A 27,722-nucleotide genomic window follows, 5' to 3' on the forward strand; every position below is an offset into this window, starting at 1 on the left:
TTGTCTAGTCTAGGGCTAGAGACAGGGTAAAATTAGCAGTTGTTAATGGGTATGGAGTTTAAGTTTTGCAACATGTAAAGTTTCTAGAAGTGTTTTGCAAAACAGTTCAAATATACTTAACATCCCTGAAATAAACAGCTTTTTTTTTGAGACAGGGTCTCACTCTGTCACCAAAGATGGAATGTAGAGGCACAATTTTGACTCCCCCTCAATCTCCAACATAGATGGGACCACAGGTGCACACCACCACGCCTGGCAATTATTAATTTTTTTAATAGAGAAAGGTCTCCATATGTTGCCCAGGCTGGTCTCAAGCTTTTGAGCTCCAGGGGCCCTTCTGTCTTGGCCTCCCAAAATCCTGGGATTACAAATGAGACCCACCAACACGCCTGGCCATGAAATATTCACTTCAATAGATTCAAGACGGCATATTTTATGCTATGTGTTTTTAAAATATTTCTTTTGGCCGGGAGCGGTGGCTCACGCCTGTAATCCCAGCACTTTGGGAGGCCGAGGTGGGCGGATCTCAAGGTCGGGAGATCGAGACCATCCTGGCTAACACGGTGAAACCCCGTCTCTACTAAAAATACAAAAAATTAGCCGGACGTGGTGGCAGGTGCCTGTAGTCCCAGACTTGGGAGGCTGAGGCAGGAGAATGGCGTGAACCCAGGAGGCGGAGCTTGCAGTGAGCCGAGATTGCGCCACTGCACTCCAGCCTGGGCGACAGAGCAAGACTCCGTCTCAAAAAAAAAAAAAAAAAATTCTTTTAAAGAAAAACTGAAAAAAACACAGAATTATAAATCTTTTTGAAATTTACCTTCAAATCACCAAAGTGTTTCTCTCACAAAAAGAAATATATATTCATCATTAAACACATGTTAAAAATAAGACCATCTCCATGACAACTCACTTAGACAAGATAAAACTGCCATTGAAAATCGGCTAAGAAAGAATATAAGATAAGCCATAACTAAAATTGGGGTCATATTTATAAATAAACACATAGACATATGTAATCTGATTGTGATAAACATGCATAATTTATCTCTTAATTAAACCTCAAATTGACTTAAACTGTACAAACAGAATTGCAAATTGTCTAAAATTGTAATATGAAAGTAAAACCAACAGAAACAAAAAACTGATGTTATGAAACCTACACTGAGGCCAGGCGCAGTGGCTCATGCCTGTAATCTTAGCTCCTTGGAAAGCTGAGACAAGAGAATTGCTTGAACCCGGAAGGTGGAGGTTGCAGTAAGCCAAGCCCGCACCACTGCACTCCAGCCTGGGTGACAGAGCGTGACTCTGACTCATAAAAACAAAAAAAAATTTGCTAGGTAACTGGAATATTTAACTATTACTGTGTATTCATCAAATGCGAGTATTTTGAATTATTGGCATGCACTGTGTGGCAGTAAAATTTCAGAGAATATGGAGTATAATTATAAATAGAAGATTCTAATAAGAAACTTATACTAAATAGCATTGAAAAGAAACGAGTTATATTTGTGTTTTAAAAATATGCTATTCTTACACAAAATGAAACTGCTGTAATCCAACTTTGAAGCAAAGAATAGCCTTACATTGTTAAATATAGAAAATATATATATCTACTTTGCAGAATAGGGTTACACCCTCTGATATGTAAAACATATTAGGAAATAAACTATGTTATTATTCAGATATAGGCTGAAGAAAGTAGAGGAAAATTCTGTAATTCCTTTTTGCCAGCAGCAAAATTAAATTTATAAGTAAGTATTTTAGTAAATATGGAGTGCCTACTAATTATCTAATTTACTACAGACATAATATGCAAATTTTAGCAAATTGTTTTAAATATCTGAATCTAAAATTACAGACAAACTTGAAGTAGAAAATAGAAAGTAAAAATGTATAAGGAGAGTGACATCAGTAAGATAAAAAGACTAGCTAGGCGCAGTGGCTCATGCCTTTAATCCCAGAACTTTGGAAGGCCAAAGCGTGCGGATCCTGAGGTCAAGAGATTGAGACCATCCTGGCCAACATGGTGAAACCCCGTCTCCACTAAAAATAACAAAAAATTAGTCGGGCATGGTGGCAGGCACCTGTAATCCTAGCTACTTGGGAGGCTGAGGCAGGAGAATTGCTTGAACCTGGGATGCCAAGGTTGCAGTGAGCCAGTGAGCCAAGATCGTGCCATTGCACTACAGCCTGGGCAAAAAGAGCAAAACTCCATCTCAAAAAAAAAAAAAAAAAAGAAAAGAAAAGAAAAAGAAAAAAAATGAAGGCTGGGCGCAGTGGCTCAAGCCTGTAATCCCAGCACTTTGGGAGGCCAAGGCAGGCCGATCACGAGGTCAGGAGATCGAGACCATCTGGCTAACACGGTGAAACCCCGTCTCTACTAAAAATACAAAAAATTAGCCGGGCGTGTTGGCGGGCGCCTGTAGTCCCAGCTACTCAAGAGGCTGAGGCAGGAGAATGGTGTGAACCCAGGAGGTGGAGCTTGCAGTGAGCCGAGATCGCGCCACTGCACTTCAGCCTGGGCGACAGAGTGAGACTCTGTCTCAAAAAAAAAAAAAAAAAAAAAAAGAAAGAAAAAAAATGAAAAGACTAAAAGTGCCCTATTTTCATGTCCCCTTACTATATATATATATATATATCAGCCATACCTGACAAAAATGCCTTTATAAGAGAACCAGGCATTGTGGCTCACACCTGTAATGACAGCTACATGGTACATTAAGGTTATGTCACTGCTTCAGGCCAGGATTTTGAGACCAGCCTGGGTTATGTAGCAAGACGCCATCTCCAAAATAAGTGCCTCTGAGAGAGATTTGAGATCCAGGGAGGGAGTTGTGAAACACTGTGAAAGCTTAAGATTCATAAGAGTTTTATTCCGAAGGCAGGCCCTCATTCAGGTGGGAAACTACAGGACCCCTGTTCTTGGCTACAGACCAGGATAAGATTCATTCAACTTGGTCCTACTGAAAATTCAGAACTTACTCTGTAACCATCCCAAACTTTTCCCAGGCACAGTCTGGCAGAGGTCCTGCCATTCCCAGACCTGAAGGAAGGCACACACTTACAGCCATGTAGGCAGGCCTGCAGACTTTGGCCTTTACTGTGGTCCCTGAAGCAGTTCAATGACTCAGTTTCAGTTACCTGAGCCACAGTTTATGGTCAGTTCTACCTACATACAAACCCACACAGTTACCTGAGGAAATGCTCTCTGGTATTCACTGAAAGCCACACTCATCCACATCCTGATACAAGGCTTACCATATGCAGACTCGACTGCAAAAACATGCCCTAGTGTCTGCCCTATGGAGCAAAGTCCTGAAGGATATACAGTCTGTCCAAAAATAAAATGGGAATGACAACTACCAAAGCCCCTGTAACAAGCCAACTAAAGGTGGACCCTAGTGCAGACCCAGCAGCCTTGTGACCAAGCTACACCCCCTCTTCACTACAAATTCAGAGGGCGTCTCATCACCCTAAGGACCAACGAAAGAAGATCTTTACTTTCTAAAATCAGTTTGTGGAAACTTGAAGAGGTATTTGCTCCATTGAATTCAGACACCAATACAAAACTATATTGTGTGCATTGTCAATGCTTCTTTTTCTTTTTTTTTTTTTGTGAGATGCAGTCTTGTTGCCCAGGCTGAAGTGCACAGTGTGATCTCGGCTTACTGCAACCTCTGCCTCCCATGTTCAAGCGATTCTCCTGTCTCAGCCTGCCGAGTCGCTGGGATTACAGGCTCATGTCAACACACCCAGCTAATTTTTGTATTTTTAGTAGAGACGGGGTTTCATCATATTGGTCAGGCTGGTCTCAAACTCCTGACCTCAGGTGATCCACCCCCTTCAGCCTCCCAAAATGCTGGGATTACAGCTGTGAGCCATGGAGACTGGCCAATGCTTCTATTTTAATGTAGCACTGGAAGTATGTGGCAGAAGAATTAGTCAAAGAAATAAAAAAACTATTGAAATAAAAAAAGTAAAAAGTTGCTGTTTGTGGCTCATACAATTGTGTATATAAAAAACCATAAACAGTATGTTAAAATCTGTCTAAACTAATAAATACACTCAGTAAATTAGCAAAATACAGAATTAATGTACAAGTATATAAAGGGTGTCATACACATTTTTTTGTTGTTGTTGTTGTTGGAGAAGGAGTCTTGCTCTTTTGACCAGCCTGGAGTGCAATGGTATGATCTTGGCTACCTGCAACTTCCACCTCCCAGGTTCAAGCAATTCTCCTGCCTCAGCCTCCTGAGTAGCTGGGATTACAGACATGCACCACTACACCCAGCTAATTTTTATATTTTTAGTAGAGACAGGGTTTCTCCATGTTGGTTAGGCTGGTCTCGAACTCCCCACCTCAGTTGATACACCTGCCTTGGTCTCCCAAAGTGCTGGAATTACAGGCATTGGCCACCGTGCCTGGCTTCGGTTTCATACACTTAAAACAAACTATCTGCTCTCTGGGCTCGGACCTAGGTCGCGGCGGCATGACCAAACGTACCAAGAAAGTCGGGATCGTTGGTAAATAGGGGACCCGCTATGGGGCCTCCCTCCGGAAAATGGTGAAGAAAATTGAAATCAGCCAGCACGCCAAGTACACTTGCTCTTTCTGTGGCAAAACCAAAATGAAGAGACGAGCTGTGGGGATCTGGCACTGTGGTTCCTGCATGAAGACAGTGGCTGGCGGTGCCTGGACGTACAATACCACTTCCGCTGTCACGGTAAAGTCTGCCATCAGAAGACTGAAGGAGTTGAAAGACCAGTAGACGCTCCTCTACTCTTTGAGACATCACTGGCCTATAATAAATGGGTTAATTTATGTAACAACAACAACAAAAAAACTATCTGACAAAATAGAGGGAAAAAATCTTATTTGTTATAGCATTTTTTTTTTTTTTTTTTGAGACGGAGTCTCGCTCTGTCACCCAGGCTGGAGTGCAGTGGCGCGATCTCGGCTCACTGCAAGCTCCGCCTCCCGGGTTCACGCCATTCTCCTGCCTCAGCCTCTCCGAGTAGCTGGGACTACAGGCGCCCGCCACCACGCCCGGCTAATTTTCTGTATTTTTAGTAGAGACGGGGTTTCACCATGTTAGCCAAGATGGTCTCAATCTCCTGACCTCGTGATCCGCCCGCCTCGGCCTCCCAAAGTGCTGGGATTACAAGCGTGAGCCACCGCGCCCGGCCTTGCTATAGCATTAAGTAATAAATTTCTGAGAAAAAAGTTGACCAAGGAGGTAAAAATCTTTACAATAAAAAATTAGAGAAGATCCAAATAAATTTTAAAATATTTTATGTCTATGGATTGAAAGAATAAATATTAATAAAGTGCCATATTATCCAAAGTGATCTATAGATTCAATAAACTTCCTACCAAAATTGAAGTGGCATTTTTTTCACAGTACTGGAAAATACAATTCTAAAATTTACGTGAAACTAAAATAAACTTTGAATAGCCAAAGCAATCTTGAGGAAAAAGAATAAAGCAGAAAAATATCATAATTATAATTTCAAACTATATTTCAAGACTTTATAGTAATAAAAACAGAACAGACTGTGTGGGAAAATGAACAAAAAAATGCAACAGAAACTATTACTCTCACGCATATCAGACCTGATGCAAAAAGAGAACATGAAAAATAGTTTTAGTTTCTCTAAATAATGCAGATAGATATTTGCATGTCCGCAAAACAATGGAAAAGCAGCCAGATTGTGCAGTCTCTTTTTCGTTTGTTTGCATTCTTTTGTTTTTTTGTGATGGAGTCTCACTCTGTTGCCCGGGCTGGGGTGCAATGGCACGATCTTGGCTCACGGCAAGCTCCGTCTTCAGGGTTCAAGTGATTCTTTGGCCTCAGCCTCCCAAGTAGCTGTGATTATAGCTCCCAACAACCCACCTGGCTAATTTTTGTATTTTTTGTAAAGACGAGGTTTCACCATGTTGGTCAGGCTAATCTCGAATTTCTGACTTCAGGTGATCCACTGCCTTAGCCTCCCAAAGTTCTGAGATTACAGGCATGAGCCAATGTGCCCAGCCTGTGCAGTCTCTTATATGCCATGAAGAGGACTTTGGCTCTCACTGTGAACTTGAAGGAAGCCCACCAAAAGAAAAGTGGAATCCTTAGAGAATTTAAAATCATAAGACAGAAGATGCCCCTTTGTAGGAGCAAAATTAAATAAATAAATAAACAAATAACACAGCTGCCCAGGAACTATTTCCTTTGGAACACAGCTTCCTGAATCACATTTTAAAAACTGGCTTTCTCATTGACCTTGGGACCTCTTATCTGTGTCATCTCTTGTATTCGTTTTCACTCACACCTACCTGGGGGTTTGGCAATCATCTCATGTCTCTTCATAGTCAAGGGTTTTTTTCCTTGCTCCAGACAGGCGATCAGGTCTGGCTTAGGACAACAATACCTGTTTTATTAAAAATAAACAACATGAATCTTGCTCATATTCTCCAACTACAAGTTAGTAATGTGCTCAGCAGAGCAGACATAATAAAATATTCTAGTAAATTAATACCAAAATACTAATTCATAACAGAAATTTCTAAATATTTAGGAAATACTTTCAGCCGGGTGCAGTGGCTCACACCTGTAATCCTAGCACTTCGGGAGGCTGAGGTGATGGATAACCTGAGGTCAGGAGTTCAAGACCACTCTGACCATCAAAGAGAAACCTCATCTCTACTAAAAATACAAAAAATTAGCCAGACGTGGTGGCACAGGCCTGTAATCCCGGCTACTCAGGAGGCTGAGGCAAAAGAATTGCTTGAACCGGGGAAGCGGATGTTGTGGTGAGCGGAGATCATACCATTGCACTCCAGCCTGGGCAACAAGAGTGAAACTCTTTCAAAAGAAAGAAAAAAAAGAAGGAAAGAAGAAAGAAAGAAAGAAAGAAAGAAAGAAAGAAAGAAAGAAAGAAAGAAAGAAAGAAAGAAAGAAAGAAAGAGAGAGAAAGAAAGAAGAAAAAGAAAGAAAGAAGAAAGAAAGAAAGAAAGAAAGAAAGAAAGAAAGAAAGAAAGAAAGAAAGAAAGAAAGAAAAGAAAGAGGGCCGGGCGCAGTGGCTCACGCCTGTAATCCCAGCACTTTGGGAGGCCGAGGCGGGCGGATCACGAGGTCAGGAGATCGAGACCATCCTGGCTAACACGGTGAAACCCCGTCTCCACTAAAAAATACAAAAAATTAGCCAGGCGAGGTGGCGGGCTCCTGTAGTCCCAGCTACGCGGAAGGCTGAGGCAGGAGAATGGCGTGAACCCCGGGGGGCGGAGCCTGCAGTGAGCCGAGATCGCGCCACTGCACTCCAGCCTGGGCGACAGAGCGAGACTCCGTCTAAAAAAAAAAAAAAGAAAGAAAGAGAAAGAAAGAAATAATACTTTCAATAGGCAGGTTTCTTAATTTTACTATCTGGTACTACTGAATCAAAAATTGGTGGTGGCAATTAGATTTTCAGATGGGGGCAACAATATTTTATGCCACTAAATTTCTGGAATTACCACTAGTTTAGAGTGAAGAATACAGCTCAACTCAGGAATGTGGAAAGTCTGGATTAAGATGAAACATCTTGGCCGGGCGCGGTGGCTCACGCTTGTAATCCCAGCACTTTGGGAGGCCGAGGCGGGCGGATCACGAAGTCAGGAGATCGAGACCACGGTGAAACCCCGTCTCTACTAAAAATTAGCCGGGCGTGTTGGCGGGCGCCTGTAGTCCCAGCTACTCGGAGAGGCTGAGGCAGGAGAATGGCGTGAACCCGGGAGGCGGAGCTTGCAGTGAGCCGAGATTGTGCCACTGCACTCCAGCCTGGGTGACAGAGAGAGACTCCGTCTCAAAAAAAAAAAAAAAAAAAAAAAGAGAGAGAAATTCCAGTCCCTTTTAAGGGCTTACAACTCTAAAGGTGTCCACTTGAAAGGGCCATGATTGACTGAGCAAGCATGGGGTACGTAACTGAAGCTGTATGCATCGGTAATCAGGACAGAACAGAACAGAAAATTTCACAAAGCCTCCTCATACAATGCCTGAAATTTATGGATAATACAAGCAGTTAGGTCAGGAGTTGATTTTTAACTACCAGCCCTGGGGAGTGGCCAGGAGCTGTCTAACTATTGATCTTATTTCTGCCTTTCTTTAGCTTTTGCTTCCTCTTTTCTTTTTCTGAGGCATGAGACAAGGAGAAAGGTGGTCTCCTTCCTTACAGTGTCAGGGGTTTAGTCTTTCCTGTCTTCTCACTGGAAATATTTACAAACAGAAAACAAATCTTTTCAATAGTGTTATCCAATGCTTTTTTAAAAAGGATTAATTGAAGAACGTGGGGTACCCTTGAGGTATATGTGAAAAATGCCACGGAAAATCAGTCCCCTGTGTGGTATGAAAATAATTATGTGGCAGGCAAATAAACTGAGGAGGCTGTAGTCCTCAAATTGCTACTTCTAAAATAAAATAATCTAAACTTAAGGACATTTTTTGGTTAATTACTACATTATGGGTAGGGCCGGGTGTGGCGGCTCACGCCTGTAATCCTACCATTTTGGGAGGCCGAGGCAGGTGAATCACGAGGTCAGGAGATCAAGACCATCCTGGCTAACACGGTGAAACCCCATCGCTACAAAAAATACACACAAAAAATTAGCCGGGCATGGTGGCATGCACCTGTAGTCCCAGCTACTCGGGAGGCTGAGGCAGGAGAATCACTGGAACCCGGGAGGCGGAGGTTGCAGTGAGCCAAGATCACGCCATTATACTCCAGCCTGGGCTACACAGTGAGACTCTGTCTCAAAAAAAAAAGAAAAAAAAAAGTTTTACATTAGGGGAAACAAAATTCAGGCTTAAGCAACTATAAACTGTCAATTAAGCTCTGATTACCTAACCAGGAAATTTCCACCTTAATTGTACATAACCATACCTGAGCAATTATTGAATATAGTTTTCTTCATCATGCAAGCTATAAATGTCTTTCCTTCAAGCCCCTCCCATGAACCACAAACTACAAACTATAGCTGGGTGCTCCACAATCCTTTTTTTGTTTTTTTTTTTGAGACGGAGTCTTGCTCTGTCGCCCAGGCTGGAGTGCAGTGGCCTCGATCTCGGCTCACTGCAAGCTCCGTCTCCCAGGTTCATGCCATTCTGCTGCCTCAGCCTCTCCGAGTAGCTGGGACTACAGGCGCCCGCCACCACGCCCGGCTAATTTTTTGTATTTTTAGTAGAGACGGGGTTTCACCGTGGTCTCGATCTCCTGATCTCGTGATCCGCCCACCTCGGCCTCCCAAAGTGCTGGGATTACAAGCGTGAGCCACCGCTCCCGGCGAAAACTCTCTTTTCATTGTCTCTCTTTTTGAATGTATTCAAAATATGAACAGAAGTATTGTGCTGTCATATTAATAATACACAAAATTTTTGTTCAAGAGAAAATCAACTTTTACTTGGTAATAGTGTATTATCAACACTAAAGCCAATTTTAATAAAACCTTATAAAGCCAGGTGCGGTGGCTCACACCTATAATCCTGGCCCTTTGGAAGGCTGAGGCGGTCGGATCAGGAGTTCAGGAAATCGAGACCATCCTGGCTAACAGAGTGAAATCCTGTCTCTACTAAACATAGAAAAAATTAGCCGGGCCTTCTGGTATGCGCCTGTGGTCCCAGCTACTAGGGAAGCTGAGGCAAGAGAATCGCTTGAACCCATGAGGTGGAGGTTGCGGTGAGCCAAGATCACACCACTGCACTCCATCGTGGGCAACAGAGCGAGATTCTGTCTCAAAAAACTAAAACTAAAACTAAATAAATAAATAAATAAAACCTTGTAAATAAACAAAATTTGTCATTTTTTTTTTTTTTTTTTTTTTTTTTGAGACGGAATCTCGCTCTTTCACCCAGGCTGGAGTGCAGTGGCGCGATCTCGGCTCACTGCAGGCTCCGCCCCCCGGGGTTCACGCCATTCTCCTGCCTCAGCCTCCCCAGTAGCTGGGACCACAGGCGCCAGCCACCTCGCCCGGCTAATTTTTTTTTGTATTTTTAGTAGAGACGGGGTTTCACCGTGTTAGCCAGGATGGTCTCGATCTCCTGACCTCGTGATCCGCCCGCCTCGGCTTCCCAAAGTGCTGGGATTACAGGCGTGAGCCACCGCGCCCGGCCAAAATTTGTCATTTTTGACCTCTCGAGATATACATGTATATTTTGTAATCTCTTGTAATTTTTTGAACTTTTTATATTTTATTTTTATCTGCATTCTTTTTATTTTTTCAATTTGAAACCACCTTTAAGAAATTTCACATTGTTATAGGAGACAAAAAGATATCATTTAGAGATAGCCTCTGTGGCTCACACCTGTAATCCCAGAACTTTGGGAGGCCTAGGTGGGCGGATCACTTCAGGTCAGGAGTTCAAGACTAGCCTGGCCAACATGGTGAAACTCCAACTCTACTAAAAATACAAAAAATTAGCAGGTTATGGTGGTGCACTTTTGTAGTCCCGGCTACTCTGGAGACCGAAGCAGAAGAATTGCTTGAACCCAGGAGGTGGAGGTTATGTAAGGCCCAAGAGGTTCACCTTGCCCTTTGCCTAGACAGAGCTGATTCATCGAGACAGGGGAATTTGCGGAGGAAAAGCTAAATAATAAATTTGAACTCAATTGAATGTGGACACAAACAATGGTCACCGAGTCCCAGAACAGGTTGTGTGAGCCCCTTCAAGTGTTCATTCAGTGCTGTTTTGGAGAAATCTCTATTTCAATCTATTCCTATACATTAGTTATTGAAAAACAATAGGCAATTGCAAAAACAAGTTGACATTTTTGTGATCCTTGTGCCCAGTCATGAAGGGCCCTCGTGACTGGGCCTCATGCAAAACAACTAGTTACAAGAGAGCTAGGTTACCAGACTGGGCTGAAGCTTCATGAGACCTCTTCTCATCTGTACAGGAATGAGTGGCTGACTCTGGAGCCCAAGCTGTTGCTTCCCATCTGGTGGTGAAGCCTCCATTGTCTGGTGAGTGCAATGTCCGACGCTAGAGCCCAGGCTGTTGCTTCCCATTCTGGTGGTGAATCCTCTATAGTCTGGTGAGTGTAAATATATATATATATATCTTTTTTCCTTTCTCCTCTTCCCATTGCAATTTGCTTATTATATCAATCTACTTATTATAGCAATCTGCTTATTATATTGATATTCTTATTACATAATTTGCTTATTATATCTGCATTGCCATTTACGTGGAATGAAGCTTGTTTACCCTTAAAGGTATTGTGTGTGTGTCTTTCCTTCTCCCCCTCGTGCGATTCCCGCACAGAACATTTTTGGTGTCACGAACAGGATTCAAAAACAAAAGTGTGACACTTTTTGGCAACAAGGACAGAACGGGAGGCTCGAGGACTTCCCATATCCCCGGATGGAAACTCCCCCAGTTCTCTCCCTTGGCGATTGAATGGTCAAGGGGAACCGGCCTTCGTAAGAATTGGGAATCTAAATTAGTGCAATTTAGACCTTTGTGCGTGAAGTGCTGCAGGGAATTCCAGTCAGCAAAGGAGATGCTGAGGGGATCTCCAAGAGTGGATGGTGTTTGCTTTCTGCTTATAAGACAATGTGTCAAGATAGGGGCTGGTTGCATCCTATGGAATGCAGGGAAATAATTGATTTTACCAAAGGCTAAGGCTAAAATACTAGAATTTGCAACCCCTACCACTAAAAATGAGGCTCAGAAATTTATTGGCTAGTTTGGATTCTGGAGACATCATATTCCCCACTTGGGTAACATTTTACAACTTCTGCGTGCTGTCACTAGAAAACGCTATGACTTTGATTGGGGAGAGAAAGAGATCATGGCTTCCGAACAAGATAAACAAGCGGTGCAACTGGCCCTGGATCTATGGCCCATTCGGGATGGGCCAGTAGAACTGCAAGTAACTGTCCTAGATCAACATGCTAATTGGAGCCTTAGGCAGAAACAAGATGGGAAGAGGGTACATTTCTGGTTTTGGACCCAGAAACTGCCAGAGGCCGGCAAAGCTTATACCCCTTTCGAGGAGGAATTGTTAGCTTGCTATTGGGCTTTGCTGGAAAAGAAACACCTCTGCTTCAACCATGATGTCTTTATGAGGCCTGAAATTCCTATTATGACTTGGGTCATGAGTTCCCCTGAAACTCACCAGATAGGGCACGCCAAGGGGGAGAACTGGGGGAGTTTCCATTCCGGGATTTGGGACGTCCCCAAGTTTCCAGCCTTGGGCTCCAGAGTCAGAGACCGCACTCTCCAGACTGGAATATTCTCCACCAGACCAGGAAGCAACAGCCTGGGTTCCAGAGTGGGACACAGCACTCACCAGACTATGAAGGATTCACCACCAGACCAAGAAGCAATAGCCTGAGCTCCAGAGTCAGACACCACACTCATCAGACTGTGGAGGATTCACCACCACACACGGAAGCAACAGCTTGGGCTCCAGAGTCCGCCACTTGTCCGTGCACAGACGAGGAGAGGTCTCATGAAGCTTTGGTGCACTCTGGGACCACAGATCTTTAGTAACGAGTAGTTTGGCCTAAGGCCCAGTCACCAAGGCTCTTCAGGACTGGGCTTAAGGAACACAAAAAGGTCAACTTGTTTTTGTGATTGTCTATTGTTTTTCAACAATAGTAGCTGTAATCCCAGCTACTCAGGAGGCTGAGGCAGGAAAATCGGGTGAGCGACACCACGCCACTGCACTCCAGCCTGGGTAACAAAGCGAGACTGTGTGTCAAAAAAAAAAAAAAAAAAAAAATAGCTTTAGTATTGATAATACACTACTACCAAAGTAAACGTTGATTTTCTCTTGAATAAAAATTTTATGTATTATTAATATGCCAGCAAAATACTTCTGTTCACCTTTTGAATACATTCAAAAAGAGAGTGAGTACAAAAGAATTTTCTCATGCTCCAGGGTGGGCCTGGCTCAGCTCAGGAAGGAAGCCCTGCCTGTAAAGGCTGCCCCTTAGGCTGTCTCTCTTCACTCAGCCCAGCACCTGTTCACATCTTCTGTCAGTCAGGGCCTGAGGGGAGGGACCTAAAGCATTATCCAATCAGGGACGCTGGGCTGGAAACCGTCCAATCAGGCACGCAGCTGGAGCGAAGAGGACGGCTTTCCGCTTTTGGCGCGGCCTTTGTCTCCGGCTGCAGTCCGAGCTTCAGGTCTCCTCTTCACTGGTCTGTGTCCTATTCTCCTGGAGGCCTCTGTGGCCCTGTGACCTGCAGGTATTGGGAGATCCACAGCTAAAACGCCAAGACCCCCTGGAAGCCTAGAAATGGTGAGAGTGCCGGGCCGACATCCCGAGAGAGGAAGAGGGGCAGGGTGGAACCGGTGGGAAGTGAATGTGGCGGGACTCAGGCCTCTTCGCAGTCAGCTCCACAATGTGCGCCCCAAGTTCTCCTTGCCCAGGTTGGCCTCAGTCCCCTTCAGCCTTAAGATGGCGACTGTGCTGACAGCCGGGCCCCCGGGCCTCCTCTCGCAGTGACTGTGCCCTGGCCTGGAGCCCTTTCTGGGCAGCTCTGCAGCGGCAGCGCCGCGTTTCTCCCAGATTTTGCAGGGACCATGGGAGGGTCGCCAGGGGAGAATCCTGACTCGGGATATGGGTTCATGAATGAGAAGAGCTTTGGTCCGTGGGGTTCACAGTTTCTCTTTTCTGTTATTAAAAATTTATGGAATCCGGGAGGCGGAGCTTGCAGTGAGCCGAGATTGCGCCACTGCACTCCATCAGCCTGGGCGACAGAGCGAGACTCCGTCTCAAAAAAGAAAAAAAAAAAAAGTATGGTGCCCGGCGCAGTGGCTCACGCCAGTAATCCCAACACTTTGGGAGGCTGAGAACGGCTGATCACTTGAGGTCAGGAGTTGAAGACCAGCCTGGGCAAAATGGGGAGAAACCCCATCTCTACAAAAAGAAAATAGAAAAATTAGCTGAGTGTGATGGCGAATGTCTCTAGTCCCAGCTTCTCGGGAGGCAGAGGAGAGAGAATCGCTTGAACCCAGGAGGCGGAGGTTGCAGTGAGCTGAGATCATACCACTGCACTCCAGCCTCGGTGACAGAGCAAGACTTTGTCTAAAAAAAAAAAAAATTATGGGTGTCACCGCAAAAATATCAAATTTAATCAAACAGACATTCGAGAGCACCCAGCTATAGTTCGTAGTTTGCGGTCCATGGGAGGGGCTTGAAGGAAACACATTTATAAGGTGCATGATGAAGAAAACCATATTCAATAATTCAATACGTATAGTTACGTAGTTTCTTAATTTGTACAATTAAGGTGGAAATTTCCTGGTTATGTAATCAGAGTTTAATTGGCAGTTTATGGTTTTTTAAGCCTGAATTTTGTTTCCCTAATGTAATTTAGCAAAAACTGCACTTGAGTTTAGATTTTTATTTTAGAAGCAGGAATCCGAGGACTAGACCCTCCTCAGTCTAATTGCCTGCCACTTAATTATTTTCACACCCCACAGGGGACTGATTTTTCCCTAGCATTTTTCACATGTGTCCTAAGCAGGGCCTCAAATGTACCCCATGTTCCTCAATTATTTTTTTAAAAGCATTGCATAACACTATTGAAAAGACTTGTTTTCTCTTTGTAAATATTTCCCAGAAGAAAGCAAAGAATAATCCCCTGACACTGTATTGTAAAAAATATCTGCGCCTGCTTTTCTTTTGTTGTTTTTGTTTTTTGAGACGGAATCTGGCTCTATTGCCATGCTGGAGTGCAGTCGCGCGATCTCGATTTACTGCAACCTCCGTCTCCTGGGTTCAAGCAATCGTCCTGCCTCAGCCTTTCCAGTAGCTGGGGCTACAGGCACCCTCCACCACGCCCAGCTAATTTCTTGTTTTTTTTCTGTTTTGTTTTGTTTGAGACAGAGTCTTGCTTTTTCACCCAGGCTGGAGTGCAGTGGCTCAATCTCAGCTCACTGCAAGCTCCGCCTCCCGGGTTCACGCCATTCTCCTGCCTCAGCCTCTCCAAGTAGCTGGGACTACAGGCGCCCGCCACCACGCCCGGCTAATTTTTTTTTTTTTTTGTATTTTTAGTAGAGACGGGGTTTCACCGTGGTCTCGATCTCCTGACCTCGTGATCCGCCGGCCTCGGCCCTCGGCCTCCCGAAGTGCTGGGATTACAAGCGTGAGCCACCGCGCCCGGCTAATTTACTGTATTTTAAGCAGAGACGGGGTTTCACCATCTTGGCCAGGATGGTCTCAATCTCTTGACCTCGTGATCCACTCGCCTTCGCCTTCCAAAGTGCTGGGATTAGAGGCGTGAGCCACCGCGCCTGGCTCCTCTTTTTCTTTAATTTTTCCAGAGAACTTACCAAAATGTTTTTGGGTCAAGATTACTCTTTGAAAACTTTGTAGGGTGATGTGTCCTCAGCTATCCTTCAGTTTTTTTTCTGGGCCTGAGTTTTAGTACTTTCTGGGAATAAACCAAGATACCCACCGTGGCTTTGTCTCGAGTGTCTACTGAATTACCTCTTGGGTCATTTTCTCCCATAGGACCACCTGAAGTATACACTATAGCCTCAAAAGAGCAGGCGACAGCCTTGGGGCTGAAAGGCATCTCCTGGTGCGCATTTTTTTTTTTTTTTCTGAAAAGCTAAACCCTTGAGGCCGTGTGCAGTGGCTCACGCCTATAATCCCAGCACATTGGGAGGGCGAGGTGGGTGGGTCACCTGAGGTCAGGAGTTCCAGACCAGCCTGGAGCCTGGCCAACATGGTGAAACCCCATCTCTACTAAAAAACACAAAAAATCAGCCAGGCGTGGTGGCAGGCGCCTGTAATCCCAGCTACTCGGGAGGCTGAGGCAGGAGAATGGCGTGAACCCGGGAGTCAGAGGTTTCAGTGAGCCCAGATTGCGCCATTGCACTCCAGCCTGGGCAACAAGAGCAAGACTCGATCTCACACACAAAAAAAAGAAAGAAAAGCTAACCCCTTGAGACATGAAGATTTTCTTCACCCAACCTAGCTTCTAATTCTTGGAGACATATTGCTTGTCAGCCAATCAGATGCTGGTATTGAGGGGAAAACAAATAATTTCTGCCCTCTGGATTCTCTTGGTGCGGGGCGGGCAGAAAAATAGTGAAAGAAAAATAGTGAAAATTTTGTTTAAAAAAAACACTCCAAAAGACAAAAGAAAACTGACCCCAGGGAGATGGCGTAAAAATTTATGAAGTATATTTGCTTTTCTTTTTTTTTTTTTTTTTTGAGACGGAGTCTCGCTCTGCCGCCCAGGCGGGAGTGCAGTGGCGCAATCTCGGCTCACTGCAAGCTCCGCCTCCCGGGTTCACGCCATTCTCCTGCCTCAGCCTCTCCGAGTAGCTGGGACTACAGGCGCCCGCCACCACGCCCGGCTAATTTTTTTGTATATTTAGTAGAGACAGGGTTTCACCGTGGTCTCGATCTCCTGACCTTGTGATCCGCCCGCCTCGGCCTCCCAAAGTACTGGGATTACAAGCGTGAGCCACCGCGCCCGGCTGTATATTTGCTTTTCTTATGAAGGTGTAAAATGCAAGCACTTTAGCCAGGTGCAGTGACTCATGCCTGTAATCCCAGCATTTTGGGAGGCTGAGGCAGGTAGATCACTTGAGGTCAGGAGTTCCACACCAGCCTTCCCAACATAGTGAAATTCCGCCTCTACTAAAAATACAAAAATTAGTAGGGTATGGTGACGCATACTTTCTAGTTTCAGCTGCTTGGGAGGCTGAGGCAGGAGAATGACTTGAACCCGGGAGGCAGAGGTTGCAGTGAGCTGAGATCATACCATGGCACTCCAGCCTGGGTGACAGGGTGAGACTCCATCTCAAAAAAAAAAAAGTGTAAGCACCTTAAAATTTCCATCCTTTATATAAACACAGTGTTTGAGTAATTTCACTGGATTTTTCGAACAGTTTCAAAAACCAAGTGAATAACTCTCACATGGAAATTTTTTTTTTTTTTTTTTTTTGAGACGGAGTCTTGCTCTGTCGCCCAGGCTGGAGTGCAGTGGCGCAATCTCGGCTCACTGCAAGCTCCGCCTCCCAGGTTCACGCCATTCTCCTGCCTCAGCCTCCTCCGAGTAGCTGGGACTACAGGCGCCCGCCACCACGCCCGGCTAATTTTTTTTGTATTTGTAGTAGAGACGGGGTTTCACCGTGGTCTCGATCTCCTGACCTTGTGATCCGCCCGCCTCGGCCTCCCAAAGTGCTGGGATTACAAGCGTGAGCCACCGCGCCCGGCCGCTCACATGGAAATTAAAGCTTGAACCTGGTGACTCCAAGCTAAGGCTAATATTAAGCCTCCAAGAGGAGGTTATTAAAGGCCCAGTTAGTTATTTCTGGGGAACCTTTCCTGCAGATGTTTCAGCCTGGTCACCCCAGCCATGGAAGGAGCCTTTATCCTCAGGGAAGCTGCAGAGCCCTGGAAAGCTGGGGCCCCACAGGCAGATGCAGTTAAGCTTAAAATGAAAGGAAATTGGGAGGGTCTTACTAATGATGATGAAGCTGTTATTGTTTTGAGGCACCTTCTACACTTTGTATAATACGAATGTTAGATTTATGTAAAGAAAAATGAATTCCAAAAACGTATTGCAACAGGAAGAAGTACCAACTAACTATCAGATCTTTATGGCTTGCATAGATGTAGGCAGAAAAGGGCTTTCTTTTCTAGGGAGGAGCAAACAAGTTTAGAAAGGAGGTGGGAGAGGAATGGCAAATGGAGGGTGAAAAAGTCAGATTATAGAAAAGAGAATGTCTTACCCTGAAATCAGCATATTCTTGGGAGGGACATAAAATGGGGTTGTATGTTGACTCAGACTGAGGGTAGCTCAAAGTTCAGGAGCCTGAGGGAGCTCAAGCTTAAGTAAAGTTTAAGAAATATTTACTTTTAGGCTGGGCGTAGTGGCTTACCTCTGTAATTCCAGCACTTTGGGAGGCCGAGGTGGGTGGATCACAAGGTCAGGAGTGCAAGACCAGCCTGAGATGGTGAAACCTTGTCTCTGCTAAAAATACAAAAATTAGCCACATGTGGGGGTGCATGCCTGTAATGCCAGCTACTCAGGAGGCTAAGGCAGGAGAATAGCTTGAACCTGGGATGCAGAGGTTGCAGTGAGCTGAGATCACGCCATTGCACTCCAGCCTGGGCAACAGAGCAAGACTCCAACTCAAAAAAAAAAAAAGGAAATATTTTATTTTAAGCCTGGCATGGTGGCTCACACCTGTAATCCCAGCACTTCGGGAGGCCAAGACATGCAGATCACCTGAGGTCACAAGTTTGAGACCAGCCTAAGCAACATGGTGAAACCCTGTTTCTGCTTAAAATACAAAAATTAGTCGGGCATGGTGGCAGGCGCCTATATTCCCAGCTACTCGGGAGGCTGAGGCAGGAGAACTTCTTGAACCCGGGATGCAGATGTTGCAGTGAGCCAAGATCATGCCACTGTACTTCTGCGTGGGTGACAGAGCGAGATTCCGGCTCAAGAAAAAGACAGAAATATTTTATTTTTACCACTGAAGACAAATTCAGCTGATTTTTTTTAATGAGAAAAAGGAGAAAATGTGCAGAGTGCGTGTCTGGCTCTGTGATAGGTAAGAAAAGGGAGCACCATCTAAGTTGTAATGGGAAGAGTGTTTCTTTCCATAAACTGTTATTGGAGCACATATAGGATGGAGAATTGTATTTTTTTTTTTTTTTTGGAGACGGAGTCTCCCTCTGTCACCCAGGCACCCAGGCTGGAGTGCAGTGGCGCGATCTCAGCTCACTGCAAGCTCCGCCTCCCGGGTCACACCATTCTCCTGCCTCAGCCTGTAGCTGGGACTACAGGCACCCGCCACAACGCCCGGCTAATTTTTTGTATTTTTAGTAGAGACGGGGTTTCACCGTGGTCTCAATCTCCTGACCTCGTGATCCACCCGCGTCGGCCTCCCAAAGTGCTGGGATTACAAGCATGAGCCACCGCACCCGGCCAGGATGGAGAATTGTATTAATCGCAAATATTTTCCGGCATTATCTATGCGTTTCATCTTTCCCCATCACTTTTCTTTGTTCTATGTGTTTCTTCCATTTGGCTTTTCCTGGGCTGCATCTTATATATGAAACAGGTAAACATAACTACAGTGTTTCGCTGAGTTCTGTGAGTAGCTATACAAAATTATTCAACTTCAGGGAGGTCATGGCAGCCCCAAATATTAAACATTAGCTCAGAAGTTTACATGGGCCCATGGGGTTTGTGATTGGCATCTGCAGTGAGGACAATGTTGGGACCCGAGCCCTGAATCAGAGTGTTCTGACTGTGGGTGGTGTCAGAATTTAAATGTTAGACAATAAGTTGTTGGAGAATTTTTTGATGTTCAGCAAACTCTACAGATTTGGTGCCAGAAATAAGATATGACAGAGTCCTTGCCTGGAATAAAACTCTGGGTGTTTGGGAAAGAGAGACTGCTCTCCTGTACACAGGGAGTCACACTGCCCATTGTCCTGTGATTCCAGGTCTTCTCCCAGGGTGACAGAGGCCTGAAAACTGAGAGGAAAGGAGATCTGATGACAGACCCCCTTTTCACACAGCTGCTACCACAGGATTCCCACCCACTCACAAACACACACACTAGATATTGACATGTCCACACTCCTCCCAGGACTAGGCACCCCCCTCAGGAACTTCACCATGGCGTTTTTGATCCAAGTGTTTTTTGTTTGTTTGTTTGTTTGTTTTTTTGAGACAGAGTCTCGCTCTGTCGCCCACGCTGGAGTGCAGTGACGCAATCTCGGCTCACTGCAAGCTCCGCCTCCTGGGTTCACCCCATTCTCCTGCCTCAGTCTTTCCGAGTAGCTGGGACTACAGGTGCCCGCCACCACGCCTGGCTAATTTTTTTGTATTTTTCAGTAGAGACGGGGTTTCACCGTGGTCTCGATCTCCTGACCTCGTGATCCGCCCGCCTCGGCCTCCCAAAGTGCTGGGATTACAAGCGTGAGCCACCGCGCCCGGCCAGCAACCTGTTTTTTTCTACCAAACTACGGTTCTGGACCACCTGTTCATAATCTCTTCTGCATGCATGCACACAGAAATAAATCAGTACAGCCCCACTGGGACCACTATCTGTAGCAAAAATCAGTCCTTTCACCTACATTGCACTCTCCCACCCTGGGATTTTTTTTTTTCTTTTAGCATTAATTTTTGTTTCGGGGTACTCAATGTGGGTTTGTTATACAGCTAAAATTGTGTCACAGGGATTTGGTGTGTAGATTATTTTGTCCCTGAGGTACTACCCATAGCACCAAACAGGTATGTTTTCTGATCCTCTGAGTCCTCGCACCCTCAGTGTCTGTTGTTCTTTGTGTTCATGTGTTCTTATTATTTAGCTCTTACTTATAAATAATAGCATGCATTTGGTTTTCTTTTTCTGCATTAGTTTTCTTTTTGGTTTGGTTTGTTTTTTGTTTTTGTTTTTTGTTTTTGTTTTTGTTTTGAGACGGAGTCTTGCTCTGTTGCCCAGGCTGGAGTGCAGTGGCACCGTCTTGGCTCACTGCAAGCTCCACCTCCCAGGTTGATGCCATTCTCCTGCCTCAGCCTCTCCGAGTAGCTGGGACTACAGGCGCCCGCCACCATGCCCGGCTAATTTTTTGTATTTTTAGTAGAGACGGGGTTTCACTGTGGTCTCGATCTCCTGACCTCCTGATCCGCCCGCCTCGGCCTCCCAAAGTGCTGGGATTACAAGCGTGAGCCACCGCGCCAGGCTGTTTTTGTTTTTTGGTTTTTTTTTTTTTTTGAGACCGAGTCTCGCTCTTTCACCCAGGCTGGAGTGCAGTGGCTCGATCTTGACTCACTGCAGGCTCCGCCCCCCGGGGTTCACGCCATTCTCCTGCCTCAGCCTCCCACTAGCTGGGACTACAGGCGCCCCCCACCTCGCCCGGCTAATTTTTTGTATTTTTAGTAGAGAGGAGGTTTCACCGTGTTAGCCAGGATGGTCTCGGTCTCCTGACTTCGTGATCCGCCTGCCTCGGCCTCCCAAAGTGCTGGGATTACAGGCTTGAACCACTGCGCCCGGCCTGTTTTTGTTTTTTGAGACAGAGTTTCACTCTTGTTGCCCAGGCTTGAGTGCAACAGCGTGATCTCCGCTACCACAACCTCCGCCTCCTAGGTTCAAGTGATTCTCCTGCCTCAGCTTTCCAAGTAGCTGGGATTACAGGCACGCACCACAACGCCTGGCTAATTTTGTATTTTTAGTAGAGATTTGGTTTCTCCATGTTGGTCAGGATGGTCTGAAACTCCCAACCTTAGGTGATCCACCCGTCTCGTTCTTCCAAAGTGCTGGGATTACAGGTGTGAACCCCCATGTCTTGATGTTTTTGCAAAGACTTGATTTTTTTTTTACTTATTAATTTATTATTATTATTATTATTATACTTTAAGTTCTAGGTGCATGTGCACGACGTGCAGGTTTGTTAGATATGTATACATGTGTCATGTTGGTGTGCTGCACCCATTAACTCATCATTTACATTAGATATATCTCCTAATTCTATCCCTCTCTGCTCCCCTCACCCCATGACAGGCCCTGGTGTGTGATGTTCCCCACCCTGTGTCCAAGTGTTCTCATTGCTTAATTCCCACCTATGAGTGAGAACATGCGGTGTTTGGTTTTCTGTCCTTGTGATAGTTTGCTCAGAATGATGGTTTCTAGCTTCATCCATGTCCCTACAAAGGACAAGAACTCATCCTTTTTTATGGCTGCATAGTGTATATGTGCCACATTTTCTTAATCCAGTCTATCATTGATGGACATTTGGGTTGGTTCCAAGTCTTTGCTATTGTGAATAGTGCCGCAATAAACATACGTGTGCATATGTCTTTATAGCAGCATGATTTATAATCCTTTGGTATATACTCAGTAATGGGATGGCTGGGTCAAATGGTATTTCTAGTACTAGATCCTTGAGGATTCGCCACACTGTCTTCCACAATGTTTGAACTAGTTTACAGTCCCACCAACAGTGTAAAAGTGTTCCTATTTCTCTGCATTCTTTCCAGCACCTGTTGTTTCCTGACTTTTTAATGATTGCCATTCTAACTGGTGTGAGATGGTATCTCATTGTGGTTTTGATTTGCATTTCTCTGATGGCCAGTGATGATGAGCATTTTTTCATCTGTCTGTTGGCTGCATAAATGTCTTTTGAGAAGTGTCTGTTCATATACTTTGCCAACTTTTTGTTGGCGTTGTTTGATTTTTTTTCTTGTAAATCTGTTTAAGTTCTCTGTAGATTCTGGATATTAGCCCTTTGTCAGATGGGTAGATTGTAAAAATTTTCTCCCATTCTGTAGGTTGCCTGTTCACTCTGATGGTAGTTTCTTTTGCTGTGCAGAAGCTCTTTAGTTTAATTAGATCCCATTTGTCAATTTTGGCTTTTGCTGCCATTGCTTTTGGTGTTTTAGTCATGAAGTCCTTGTCCATGCCTATGTCCTGAATGGTATTGCCTAGATTTTCTTCTAGGGTTTTTATGGTTTTAGGTCTAACATTTAAGTCTTTATTCATCTTGAATTAATTTTTATATAAGGTGTAAGGAAGGCATCCAGTTTCAGCTTTCTACATACAGCTATCCAGTTTTCCCAACACCATTTATTAAATAGGGAATCCTTTCCCCATTTCTTGTTTTTGTCAGGTTTGTCAAAGATCATATGGTTGTAGATGTGTGGTATTATTTCTGAGGTCTCTGTTCTGTTCCATTGGTCTATATCTCTGTTTTGGTAGCAACACCAGGCTGTTTTGATTACTGTAGCCTCGTAGTATAGTTTGAAGTCAAGTACCATGATGCCTCCAGCTTTGTTCTTTTGGAATAGGATTGTCTTGGCAATGTAGGCTCTTTTTGGTTCCATATGAACTTTAAAGTAGTTTTTTCCAATTCTGTGAAGAAAGTCATTGGTAGCTTGATGTGGGCATGGCACTGAATCTATAAATTACCTTGGGCAGTATGGCCATTTTCACGATACTGATTCTTCCTATCCATGAGCATGGAATGTTCTTCCATTTGTTTGTGTCCTCTTTTATTTCATTGAGCAGTGATTTGTAGCTCTTATTATTTTGAGATACATCCCATCAATACCTAGTTTACTGAGAGTTTTTAGCACGAAGTGCTGTTGAATTTTGTCAAAGACCTTTTCTGCATTTATTGAGATAATCATGTGGTTTTTGTCTTTGGTTCTGTTTACATGATGGATTACATTTATTGATTTGCATATGTTGAACCAGCCTTGCATCCCAGGGATAAAGCTAACTTGATCATGGTGGATAAGCTTTTTGATGTGCTGCTGGATTCAGTTTGCCAGTATTTTATTGAGGATTTTTGCATCGGTGTTCATCACGGATATTGGTCTAAAATTCTCTTTTTTTTGTCGTGTCTCTGCCAGGCTTTGGTATCAGGATGATGCTGGCCTCATAAAATGAGTTAGGGAGGATTCCCTCTTTCTCTATTGATTGAAATAGTTTCAGAAGAAATGGTATTAGCTCCTCTTTGTATCTCTGGTAGAATTTGGCTGTGAATCTGTCTGGTCCTGGACTTTTTTTGGTTGGTAGGCTATTAATTATTTCTTCAATTTCAGAGCCTGTTATTGGTCTATTCAGGGATTCAACTTCTTCCTGGTTTAGTCTTGGGAGGGTGTATGTCTCCAGGAATTTATCCATTTCTTCTAGATTTTCTAGTTTATTTGCATAGAGATGTTTATAGTATTCTCTGATGGTACTTTGTATTTCTGCGGGAAATACAACTAAAATGATAACTAAATACAACTAAAAATGATAACCCTTTATCATTTTTTATTGCGTCTGTTTGATTCTTCTCTCTTTTCTTCATTACTCTTGCTAGCAGATCAACTTTTGTTGATCTTTTCAAAAAACCAGCTCCTGGATTTATTGATTTTTGAAGGATTTTTTGTGTCTCTCTCTCTCCTTCAGTTCTTCAGACGATCGGTAAAAACAAACTTCTCCGAGCTAAAGGAACCTGTTCGATCCCATCACAAAGAAGCTGGAAACCTTGAGAAAATATTAGACAAATGGCTAACTATAACTGACCATGCAGAGAAGTCCTTAAATGACCTGACAGAGCTGAAAACCATGACCGAAGAACTACGTGATGAATGGACAAGCTTCAGTAGCCAGTGGAAAAGCTTCACTAGCCAATTTGATCAACTGGAAGAAAAAATATCAGTGATTGAAGATCAAAGGAATGAAATGAAGCAAGAAGAGAAGTTTAGAGATAAAAGAATAAAAAGAAGTGAAGAAAGCTTCCAAGAAATATGGGACTATGTGAAAAGACCAAATCTACGTCTGATTGGTGTACCTGAAAGTGATGGGGAGAATGGAACCAAGTTGGAGAACACTCTGAAGGATATTATCCAGGAGAACTTTCCCAACCTAGCAAGGCAGGCCAACATTCAAATTCAGGACATACAGAGAACACCACAAAGATACTCCTTGAGAAGAGCAACTCCAAGACACATAATTGTCAGATTCACCAAAGTTGAAATGAAGGAAAAAATGTTAAGGGCAGCCAGAGAGAAAGGTCGGGTTACCCACGAAGGGAAGCCCATCAGACTAACAGCAGATCTCTCAGCAGAAACTCTACAAGCCAGAAGAGAGTGGGTGCCAATATTCAACATTCTTAAAGAAAAGAATTTTCAACCCAGAATTTCATATCCAGCCAAACTAAGCTTCATCACTGAAGGAGAAATAAAATCCTTTACAGACAAACAAATGCTGAGAGATTTTGTCACCACCAGGCCTGCCTTACAAGAGCTCCTGAAGGAAGCACTAAACATGGAGAGGAACAACTGGTACCAGCCACAGCAAAAACATGCCAAATTGTAAAGACCATCAATGCTAGGAAGAAACTGCATCAACTAACGAGTAAAATAACCAGCTAACATAATGACAGGACCAAATTCACACATAACAATATTAACCTTAACTGTAAATGGGCTAAATGCTCCAATTAGAGACAGACTGGCAAATTGGATAAAGGGTCAAGATCCTGGCAGGTGCAGTGGCTTATGCCTGTAATCCCAGCAATTTGTGAGGCCGAGGTGGGTGGATCACAAGGTCAAGAGATCGAGACTATCCTTGATAACATGGTGAAACCCCATCTCTAGTAAAAATACAAAAAATTAGCCAGGCGTGGTGGCAGGTGCCTGCAGTCCCAGCCGCTTGGGAGGCTGAGGCAGGAGAATGGCGTGAACCCGGGAGGCAGAGCTTGCAGTGAGCCGAGATCACGCCAGTGCACTCCAGCCTGGGCGACAGAGACTTGATCTCAAAAAAAAAAAAGTCAAGACCCACATTGTGCTATATTCAGGAGACCCATCTCATATGCAGAGACACACATAGGCTCAAAATAAGGGGATGGAGGAGGATCTCCCAAGCAAATAGAAAAAAAAAAAAAAAAAGCAGGGGTTGCAATCCTAGTCTCTGAAAAAACAGACTTTAAACCAACAAAGATCATAAAAGACAAAGAAGGCCATTATATAATGGTAAAGGAATAAATTCAACAAGAAGAGATAACTATCCTAAATATATATGCACCCAATGCAGGAGCACCCAGATTCATAAAGCCCTTAGAGACCTACAAAGAGACCTAAGACTCCCACACAATAATAATGGGAGACTTTTAACACCCCACTGTCAACATTAGACAGATCAATGAGACAGAAAGTTCACAAGGATATCCAGGAATTTAACTCAGCTCTGCACCAAGTGGACCTAATAGACATCTACAGAACTCTCCACCCCAAATCAACAGAATATACATTCGTTTCAGCATCACATCACACTTATTCCAAAATTGACCACATAGTTGGGAGTAAAGCACTCCTCAGCAAGTGTAAAAGAACACAAAGTATAACAAACTATCTCTCAGACCACAGTGCAATCAAACTAAAACTCAGGATTAAGAAACTCACTCAAAACCGCTCAACTACATGGAAACTGAACAACCTGCTCCTGAACCACTACTGGGTACGTAATGAAATGAAGGCAGAAATAAAGATGTTCTTTGAAACCAATGAGAACAGAGACACAGCATACCAGAATCTCTGGGACACATTTAAAGCAGTGTGTACAGGGAAATATATAGCACTAACTGCCCACAAAAGAAAGCATGAAAGATCTAAAATTGAGACCCTAACATCACAATTAAAAGAACTAAAGAAGCAAGAACAAACACATTCAAAAGCTAGCAGAAAGCAAGAAAAAACTAAGATCAGAGCTGATTTTTTTTAATGGGTTTCATTGATGTTATTGCAGAGGACATGATTTTTTTTTTAATGGCCACGGAGTATTCCATGATGTTTATGTGCCATATTTTGTTTTTTATTAAATCTTTTATTTTATTTTATCTTTGGTTGCAGGGTCTCACTTATTGCCCAGGCTAGATTACCATGGTGTGATTTTGGCTTACTTTATTCTCGGCCTCCAAGGCTCAAGCAATTCTCCCTTACCTCATCTTCTCAACTACACGTGTGCATTACCATGCCTGGCCACTTTTTCTTTTTGTATTTTCCGTGTAGACAGGATTTTGCTATTTTTTTCAGGCTGGTCCAAAACTTCTAAGCTCAGGCAGTCTACCTGCCTCAGCCTTCCAAAGCTCTGGGATTGAAGGCATGAGCCACCACTTCTGACCATACCATATTTTCTTTATTGATAGGCATTTAGGGCCTGTCCATGTCTTTGCTACTGTGAATAGTGCTGCAATGAGCATGCATAACATGCATATGGATGTGCCTTTATAATAATTTATATTTCTTTTGGTATATACCCAATTATCAGGTTCCTGAGTCAAATGATAATTCTGTTTTGCCACACTGCTTTTTACAGTTGTTGAACTAATTTACACTCCCACCAGCAGAGTATAAGCTTTTCCTTTTCTCTGCAACCTTGGTAGCATCTGTTATTTTTTGACTTTTTTAAAGTAGCCATTCTGACTGATGTGAGGTGATATCTCATTGTGGTTTTTCTTTTTATTTATTTGTTTTTTTGAGATGGAGCCTGGCTCTGTCACCCAGGCTGGAGTGCAGTGGCACGGTCTTGGCTCATTTCAACCTCCGCCTCCCAGGTTTAAGTGATTCTCCTGTCTCAGCCTCCTGACTAGCTGGGACTACTGGTGCCCACCACCATGCCAGGCTGATTTTTGTATTTTTATTAGAGACAAGGTTTCACCATATTGGACAAGCTGGTCTTGAACTCCTGACCTTGTGATCTGCCTGCTTAAGCCTCCCAATGTGCTGGGATTACAGGTGTGAGACACCGTTCCTGGCTTCTTATTAATTTCTTTAATGATCAACATTGAGCTTTGTTTTTCATATGCTTGTTAGCCACATGTATGTCTTCCTTTGAAAAGCATCTGTTCATGTTTTTTGCCTACTTTTTAATGAGGTTTAGTTTTTTTCTTGTAAGCTTGTTTAAGTTCTTATTAATTCTGGATATTAGACCTTTGTCAGAGGCAAAGTTTGCAAATATTTTCTTTTATTCTGTAGGTTGTCTGCTTACTCTGTTGATAGTTTCTTTTGCTGTGAAGAATCTCTTTAGTTTAAATAGGTCCCATTTGTCAACTTTTGCTTTTGTTGCAATTGGATTTGGTAGCTTCATCATGAAGTGTTTGCAGGCTTCTATGTCTAGAATGGTAGCTTTTATGTTATCTTGCAGGGTTTCTTATAATTTTATGTTTTATGTTTAAGTCCTTAATTTTTCTTGAGTTGATTTTTGTATGTGGTGTAATT

General features: G+C 43.8%; 1 pseudogene across 1 annotated transcript; it reads left to right on the forward strand.

Annotated features, from left to right (window-relative positions):
* The first annotated feature begins 4,490 nt into the window (after positions 1-4,490).
* On the forward strand, positions 4,491-4,830 carry LOC100585313 (annotated as a pseudogene). The gene has a single exon (XR_122660.3). The product of XR_122660.3 is annotated as a putative 60S ribosomal protein L37a (transcript).
* Positions 4,831-27,722: the final 22,892 nt, after the last annotated feature.

This window comes from Nomascus leucogenys, chromosome 10, assembly GCF_006542625.1.
Source record: "Nomascus leucogenys isolate Asia chromosome 10, Asia_NLE_v1, whole genome shotgun sequence".
In the NCBI taxonomy this organism is placed as follows: domain Eukaryota; kingdom Metazoa; phylum Chordata; class Mammalia; order Primates; family Hylobatidae; genus Nomascus; species Nomascus leucogenys.